Source organism: Etheostoma spectabile, unplaced genomic scaffold (genome assembly GCF_008692095.1).
Source record: "Etheostoma spectabile isolate EspeVRDwgs_2016 unplaced genomic scaffold, UIUC_Espe_1.0 scaffold00002619, whole genome shotgun sequence".
NCBI classification, from domain to species: domain Eukaryota; kingdom Metazoa; phylum Chordata; class Actinopteri; order Perciformes; family Percidae; genus Etheostoma; species Etheostoma spectabile.
The window spans coordinates 94,745-103,792 of record NW_022602926.1 but is presented as its reverse complement, the minus strand read 5'-3'; the positions used below and the strand labels follow the sequence as shown (position 1 = coordinate 103,792).

Below are 9,048 nucleotides of genomic sequence, written 5' to 3'. Positions count from 1 at the left end.
GCACTGATTCGACCATGGAGGCCCTTTTGAGACAGAATCCGACAAACTGTTCAGGTTGACACATTACATTGACTGTCAACTGTATGCATAATTGCACTTTCTTAACTCAAATTTTGCTGCTCTTATTTTCCTCATTGTACATATCTTCTTATTTTTACTTTTTATATTGTTTACTTGAATGTTATGTTTGTCTGTGGACCAAATTGGTTAAAATGTCTTGTTATCACCGTGGGATAGAGGGAAACGCAATTTGGTCTTTGATTTCTTTTTATGTTTTGACATGTGAAGAAATTGACAATAAAGCTGACTTTGACTTTTGACACAGGGACTTCAGGGGACCAGGTCTGGTGGAGCTCTGCTGCAGTGGAAAATGAGCTGGCCTTGGATTTTCGAGCCAACAAACGGTCCTCTCGAGCAGTTGTCTTGCGGGGTCTGCCTGACCTGGGCTTGTCAGAAACATCTCCAGTGTCTTCAAATGTTTTTTTATTCTCTGTACTTGACGCTGAGACACATTGAAGGTCTCTGCCACATAAGCAGTGGATCTGGTCTTCAGCCTCTTGATAATCTAAACTTTAGTCTCAGGCTGAATCTTAGGCATGTTTGCAGAGGTCTAGTTGCAGTTGATGTGAAGGTCTAGTGTACTGGGGTTGTTTTATACACACCTGAGACCTGATTGATCCATTATTTGTCACAGGTGAAGCTCATATGACAAGGCGACAACACTTATGTCTTGCAATAATGACTTTAAATGGGCTTTACCAAGCTGTGAATATTAGAATACTTTTGGACAGTTTCGTTTTGCACTGAAACATTATTACAAAAGCTGTTGGGATTAAATGGCCACTTTTCTTGTAATATAAATCTTGATTAGAAATATATTTCAGCGGCACGTCAGGTCAATTTGTACACAAGCGACAAGACTTTAGTCAGGGACTGTAGACTAGCTGCTAGTCTGGGCTGTGGACATTAGCTGCAGAAGCTAGCTGCTTGTTGGGTGATTTGCATTAAACTGTTTATGTTTTGTGAAGAAAAGAAGGATGGCCCAGACTAACCATGTTTGGTACTTTCCCTTTCAAAACGACTGACTGAATATGTTTTATGGGATGGTCTGAACTAGAATTGCACATTAAACCTTTTAAAGTCTTAAAGGTCATGTGTGACATCTGTTGTTAATGTTAATAATGTATCCCACAATTATTAAATGTTGTATGCATTGTATAGATTAGGGTCTTTTTCCACAAAACGTAGTTTGTCATTCTGCAGAACCTGTAGAACTCGTAAGGTCGGGCTGTTAAAAATAAGAGGAGTGAGTCCGAGTCTGATCTGGCGCTGAGCTGCAGGGCAGGTGGACCCTGAGTTCTTGCTGCCAGGGTTGGTCTCTGTCTTAAAGGGCTGAGGATAAATACTACTTCCCATGAGTATTTTAATAATGTTCCTAACACTTCATCCGTTCTATGTTGTAGATGCGGGGGGGGACCAAGAAATAAAAACACAAACTCTCAAAACCAAAACTGCAAATCTGCTCACTGACAGTCATGAAGTCGTTTCCTGTATATCGGTAGTTTAATGTAAAAGAAATGCAGACACTTTAGGATCCTTTTCTGTGTGAAATGGCCGCACACACCTCGTAAAAAACATACAGACTATCGTGTTTGTCCGCTTGTAGAGCAGATAGTTAAGTTCTGGCTGTTAAACATCAACAGAATGCTGGTACAAAGCACAGGGATTAGCAGAGGATGGTTTCGTCCATACCCTCTGGGTATGGGCCCAGCACGCTTCCACTGCGCCACTCTGCTCTGCTGTGCATGCTCAGGGGCTGGAAAAACAAGCCGAAAATATGTCGGTCAAAGGCAGAAAGGAATGTTTCACTTGTGGCCATTAACGACAAAAAGACAAACCTGAAGAATAAAAAAAAATAGTATGCGTTGTCATTTCCTGTATTGAGTATCATGTCAAACATAACCACCATACCTTTTGACAGCGATAAGTACCCCACTAAGACAGAACGTTTAGAGAACGTTTAGAGAACGTTAGGGAACGTTAGGGAACGTTAGTTTTTGGTTCTCTAAAGGTTAGTTCGAACCAAACCAAAAGCTAACGTTTAGAGAACGTTCCCTCCTGGTTATAACGTTCCCTGCTGGGATTTGGACCCGGGATCTCCTGTTTACAAGATAGGCACTTTAACCACTAAGCTACAGCGCCTTCTACAGAAGAGCCTGTCTTGCAAGAATACAATGAGCTAATGAACACGGTTGCTTCCATCCATCCACCTTCATCCAGCAGCTCCAGCAGGGGACCCCTACGAACTCCGGCAAATGAAAACAGCTGGACGTGTCCTTGAGCGACGCCTCAGGACTCACTGTTCATAGGCAGGCCTACCCAGAACAACAGAAGTCCTATGCAAGGACCTTGAGAGATGAGAGACCCTTTTCCCACAGCCCTGGTAAAATCCAACCTCCATGCCATAAGTCCCCTCATCACAAAGGTCATTAACCACTCCCTCCGGTCAGGCCATTTTTTCATGGAAAACCATGAAAAGCTTAAAATACAGTCTTAATTTAGTCCTCCTCACAGTTAACATAGCTTTGTTTGTGTGGTGTCTGTTTTTTTTTATATTTCTCTCATGTTAACAGTATTGACAAATACGGTAGGCATTCTAACCTCAGCTGACACGCTCACGCCACGCCAGGCAGCAGTGTGCAGGAGCCCTAAGCTTCCAAGGTAAGACTGAAATTCATGATAATAACAACTTTATAATCTTCACACTAAAGTTGCAAAAAACACCTCCAACAAAAGGCTTTAATTTGCTTTACATGAACACATGTAATGTTATGGTAGAAACAACACAACATGTCACTTAAGTGCTCTAAGAAACACCGGCATTACCTGGTTGCCCGTTAGTATTGGCAAACATATAGAAACAATTTTAAGTGGAGAACCAGCACTGCGGATTTGGACCCAGGATCTCCTGTTTACAAGACAGGCGCTTTAACCACTAAGCTACAGCGCCTCCTGGCAGCTAAGTCTGTCTTGCAAGAATACAATGAGCTAGTGAAAAGGGTTCCCTCCATCCATCCATCTTTGTCCAGCAGCTCAGCAGGGGACCCCAAACTGCCCTTTGCCGAGCCACATCACCAGCTCCGACTGGGGGATCCTGAGGCATTCCCGCCAGGTTGGAGATGTACTTTCTCCACCTAGTCCTGGGTCTTCCCGAGGCCTCCTCCAGCTGGACGTCCTGGACCAGCTCTCTACGGAGCCCCCAGGAGGCATCCTTACCAGATGACCCACCACCTCAGTTGTTTACACCGAGTACCTCCATAAGGCCATGCATCCGTGCTTTTTCCCGAGGTGTTGTGGCTTAGTTGGTTAAAGTGCCTGTCTAGTCAGCAGAAGTTCCTGGGTTCAAATCCCAGCAGCACGTTGGTTGTTGCAGAGATTACCTGTACTTGTTTTTAAATTGCTGCTAATCAGATGTTGTTGTGGGCGGGGCATAAGTCTGACTCAGTGGTGAGTGAAATGGAGCAGCTGATTGACACAGAACTGTAGTGGCCAAAGTAGCGCAATTCTTAATTAATTTCATTAGTTATCAGCAAATAGAACACCTTGTAGGTATATTATTGTGTGTTTTGTGTAAATGTAACATGCCATTTTCATTTGCTACCAGGGGTGCTTTGACAGGTTTGGGTTGACATGATGATGACACGCCAAAAGAGGTAATCTCTCCAAGAAGAAGGTGCTGCTGGGATTTGAACCCAGGATCCTGTTTACTACTAGACAGGACTTTAACAACTAAGCCACAGCACCTCCACAAGTACCTACCCTATTAAGTCTTAAATTGGTCTTGTACCTTGTATAAGCTAAACATACAGTCAGGGCCAAAAAATCACTGAATCAATCAGGATTTCCACATCACCTTCAATGCCCCGTATCCACTCGTAGAGTAACCTGGCTTCAAGTATTTGCTGTATGTACTCAAACCTCGTTACAACAAGCCATCCGTCCCCCGGGACTTCAGTGTACCGTTCCCCCCTTTAATACATGTCAATCAAGCTGAGCCTGTAAAGGCCACACAGTCTGATTAGTCAAGTTGGAGACACCTGTGGGAGTGGAACTGGATGTGTAGAGATGGGCTTTCAACATGCACCTATTTGACAAGTCTAAGTAGGAAAAGCCAAGGTAGAAATAAAAATAACTTATGGCTTAACTCAGCTTACATTTTTACACTAAAATATGGCATTACAAAGTCAAGAAAGTAGGTTTAACCCTTTCAAGTAACCCTGTCCACCATGGACAAAATATACTTCAAGACTGACCATAACTTCAGTTAATTACAAAGCTTACATGTTTTATTATCTTCACTCATGTTAGGTTTCCTAATACCACTCTGATCATATTCCCTTCCTCAATACTCCATAAAGAAGTAAAGAATGATCATCAATAACAGAGAGCATATGAAGTGATCATTACTCTCTGTCAGCTTCACACTCAGAAAGGAATATCACGACTCATCATCGTGGTCAGCGAGCCCAAACACTTTAGAAACACATTCCTCAGTCAGAACTCTAGAAACGATCCCTGAAAGTATAGTCTTGGTTAGACTGAGGGGGGAACTGCATCTCATTTCACTGCAGAGTGATTGTCACTCAGGGTCAGAGGGACAGAAGCTAATCGGTACGTGCTCCAGATGACTCTGATGTGGAAAATCTTTTAGATCTTTAAGAAGACCGATATGTAAATTGAATTAGATTTTCAGTCACTGTGTCTCAATACTTCAGTGTCAGCCTACTTATTCGCTACAATAAATGCTCCAGTTCTTTCTTTGCATTAATACTGGTTCTTACCATGCTTCCACTGGCTCAGATTATGAAAACAACAAAAAATACATGCAGACGACACACTACTTTACATAAACTTATCGCCAGGGGGGACTATAGTCCAATACAAAACTGACTAAGTGCATCGAACAAATTAACAGCTGGATGTGCCAGAACTTTCTGAAATTAAATGAAGGAAAAACTGAGGTGGTTGTTTTTGGAGCAAAAGAGGAACGATTAAAAGTCTGCACTCAGCTTCAAACAACAATGTTAAAAACAACAGACAAAGCCAGAAATGTTGGTGTAGTCATAGACTCTGACCTGAACTTTAACAGCCACATTAAGACAATTACAAAGTCAGCCTATTATCACCTTAAGAATATGTCAAGGGTTAAAGGACTTCTTGTCAACAGGACTTGGAAAAACTGGTCCATGCTTTCATCATCTTCAGTAGACTTGACTACTGTAACGGGGTCTTTACAGGTCTCCCTAAAATCAATCAGACAGCTACAGCTGATCCAGAACGCTGCTGCTCGAGTCCCACTAAGACCAAGAGACTGGATCACATCACTCCAGTCCTCACTAAGACCAAGACTGGATCACATCACTCCAGTTCTGAGGTCTTACCTGGCTTCCTGTACCTCAAAGCAGTTTCCATATCAGAAATTTGGGTAACACTTCATTTGATTTGGGAGTTTTTGGTTCTTTTATAGCATTTGGAGAAAAAACATTTGGTAAAAGAATTTTTTTTAATGTAAAAAAAAGACTAAAATGTCACGTTGTGAAAAGTGAAGTGTAAAAAAAGAAAAGAAAAGCTTTAAAAATTTTTGGGAAAAACCCAAAGATTTAAGAAGGAACATCAGAGGGAGAAACGGGGACAGATCTGTGGGAGGAGATGGGGACAGATCAGAGGGAGAAGACGGGACAGATCTGTGGGAGAGATGGGACAGATCAGAGGGAGAAGACAGGAATTATCAGAGGGAAAAGACAGGGACAGATCAAAGGGAGAAGACGGGGACAGATCAAAAGGAGAAGACAGGGACAGATCAGAGGGAGAAGACAAGGACAGATCTGTGGGAGGAGATGGGGACAGATCAGAGGGAGAAGACGGGACAGATCTGTGGTAGGAGATGGGAAAAGATCAGAGGGAGAAGACAGGGACAGATCTGTGGGAGAAGATGGGGACAGATCAGAGGGAGAAGACAGGGACAGATGCATGGGAGAAGACAGGGACATATCAGAGGGAGAAGATGGGGACATATCCGAGGGAGAAGACGGGGACACATCAGAGGGAAAAGACAGGGACAGATCCGTGAAAGAAGACGGGGACATATCAGAGGGAGAAGACGGGGACACATTAGAGGGAAAAGACAGGGACATATCAGAGAAAGAAGACGGGGACATATCAAAGGGAGAAGACAGGGACTGATCAGAGGGAAAAGACGGGGACAGATCAGAGGGAAAAGACAGGGACAGATCCGTGGGAGAAGACAAGGACAGATCAGAGGGAGAAGACAGGGACAGATCAAAGGATCAACACACAGAGACTTTGATTCCTAATAATTAAACTGAAATAATAAAATCTGTCTTCCAGGAGATGACGGGGACAGATCCGTCTGGAGAAGACGGGGACAGATCAGAGGACCACCCGATATCATGAAGACAGAGCTGTCTCTGTCTCTTCTCTATCCTTTATTCTTCCTTATTTCTTGTTGGCAAACAGAAGAACTCAGTTTTGTTTTTATTTTTCTGTTTGCGTCGTTTCAAACCCGAGCACCTTATTTAAGTTTTGTTGCATGAATGTTTTATTTTGAAAGAGTGTAAACAACTTCCTAATAAAACAGGTTGAACTATCTGAGGTTTATTCATAAAGTGTGTGTGCGTGTGAGTGTGCTTGTGTGTGTGGCGTGTGCTTGTGTGTGTGTGTGTGTGTGTGTCAAAAAAAAAACAATGATCAGTTTGAAATATATTTTCATCCACAAATTAATTTTAGTCTTCAAAGCCTCGTAGTAACTCATAGTATAGTACGTCAAAATATTCATAAAAAGTCATAGTAAGTATGTCGAAATATTCCTAAAAAGACATAGTATAGTATGTCAAAAAAGTCAGAGTATAACGTGTCGAAAATTTTAAAAAGTCATAGTATAGTATGACAAAATATCATAAAATGTAATAAAAGTCAGAGTATAGTATGTAAAAAATTCATAAAAGTCGTAGTTTAGTATGACAAAAATTCATAATATGTCATTAAAAGTCAGAGTTTAGTATAACAAATAAATCATAAAAGTCATAGTAGAGTATGTCAAAATATTTATAAAAAGTTGTAGTTTACTATGACAATAAAATCATGAAAGTCATAGTATAGTATCTCAAAAAAGTCATAAAAGTCATAGGATAGTATGCCGAGCAAAACATAAAAAGTCATAGTATAATATGTCGAAATATTCCTAAAAAGTCGTAGTATAGTATGTCGTAACAAGACCAGATTTATAGTTGTTGTGATGAAACAAGAAGAATCTAAAGTCCTCTGGAGAATGCGGGCATTGATCCCGCTACCTCTTGCATGCTAAGCAAGCGCTCGACCATTTGAGCTAATCCCCCTTTTCAAAAGGAATCATCCATCTATCCATCCATCTTCATCCGCTTATCCGGTATCTGGTTGTATGTCGAAAAATTTCATAAAAAGTCATAGTCACTTCCTTAAAAGTATTTCGAAATATTCCTAATTCCTTCATCCGCTTATCCGGTATCTGGTTGTATGCCGACAAAAACATAAAAAGCCATAGTATAATATGTCGAAATATTCCTAAAAAGTTGTAGTGTAGTATGTCGTAACAAGTCCAGATTTATAGTTCTTGTTGTAAAACAAGAAGAATCTAAAGTCCTCTGGAGAATACGGGCATTGATCCCGCTACCTCTCGCATGCTAAGCAAGCGCTCTACCATTTGAGCTAATTCCCCTTTTCAAAAAAAGTCATGGTATAGTATGACAAAAAAATTCTTAGTATGGTATGTCAAAAAATGTATAAAAGTCACAGTATAGTATGACAAAAAAATCATTAAATGTCATTAAAAAGTCATAGTATAGTATGTCAAAAAATTCATAAAAAGTTATAGTATAGTATGACAAAAAAATCATGAAAGTCATAGTATAACGTGTCGAAAATTCATAAAAGTCATAGTTTAGTATGTCAAAAAATTCATAAAAGTCAAATTATAATATGACAAATATTCAAAAAAAGTCATAGTATAACATGTCAAAAAATTCATAAAAGTCATAGTATAGTATGCCGACAAAAACATAAAAAGCCATAGTATAATATGTCGAAATATTCCTAAAAAGTTGTAGTGTAGTATGTCTTAACAAGTCCAGATTTATAGTTGTTGTTGTAAAACAAGAAGAATCTAAAGTCCTCTGGAGAATGCGGGCATTGATCCCGCTACCTCTCACATGCTAAGCAAGCGCTCTACCATTTGAACTAATTCCCCTTTTCAAAAAAAGTCATAGTATGTTTAAAAAATTCATAAGTCGTAGTATGGCAAAAATTCATAAAATGTCATAAAAATTCCTTTTAGAGTATGTCAAAAAATTCATAAAAGTCATAGTATAGTAGGACAAAAATTCATAAAATGTCATAAAAAGCCATAGTATAATATGTAGAAAATTCATGAAAGTCATAATAAGTCATAGTATAGTATGTCGAAAAATTCATATAAAGTCATACTACAGTATGTCAAAATATTTATAAAAGTCATAGTATAGTATGACAAAAAAAATCATGAAAGTCAGAGCTTAGTAAGACAAAAAATTCATAAAAGTCATAGTATAGTATGTCAAATTAAAAAAATAAGTCATAGTAAAATGTGTCAAAATTTCATAAAAGTCATAGTATAGTATGACAAAATATTCATAAAAAGTCGTAGTGTAGTATGTCGTAACAAGTCCAAATTGATAGTTCTTGTTGTAAAACAAGAAGAATCTAAAGTCCTCTGGAGAATACGAGCATTGATCCCGCTACCTCTAGCATGCTAAGCAAGCACTCTACCATTTGAGCTAATTCCCCCTTTTCAGAAAGTGTCATAGTATGTTGAAAAAATTCATAAAAGTCATAGTATAGTATGTCAAAAAAATCATAAAAGTCATAGTATAGTATGACAAAAAATCATTAAATGTCATTAAAAAGTCATAGTAAAGTATGTCGAAAAATTCACAAAAAGTCATAGTATAGTATGAC

General features: G+C 39.4%; 1 non-coding gene across 1 annotated transcript; it reads right to left on the bottom strand.

The window, feature by feature from the left end:
- Nucleotides 1-4,378: 4,378 nt before the first annotated feature.
- On the bottom strand, nucleotides 4,379-4,591 carry LOC116676027 (small nucleolar RNA U3). The gene has a single exon (XR_004328588.1). It is a non-coding gene; the product is annotated as a small nucleolar RNA U3 (small nucleolar RNA).
- Nucleotides 4,592-9,048: the final 4,457 nt, after the last annotated feature.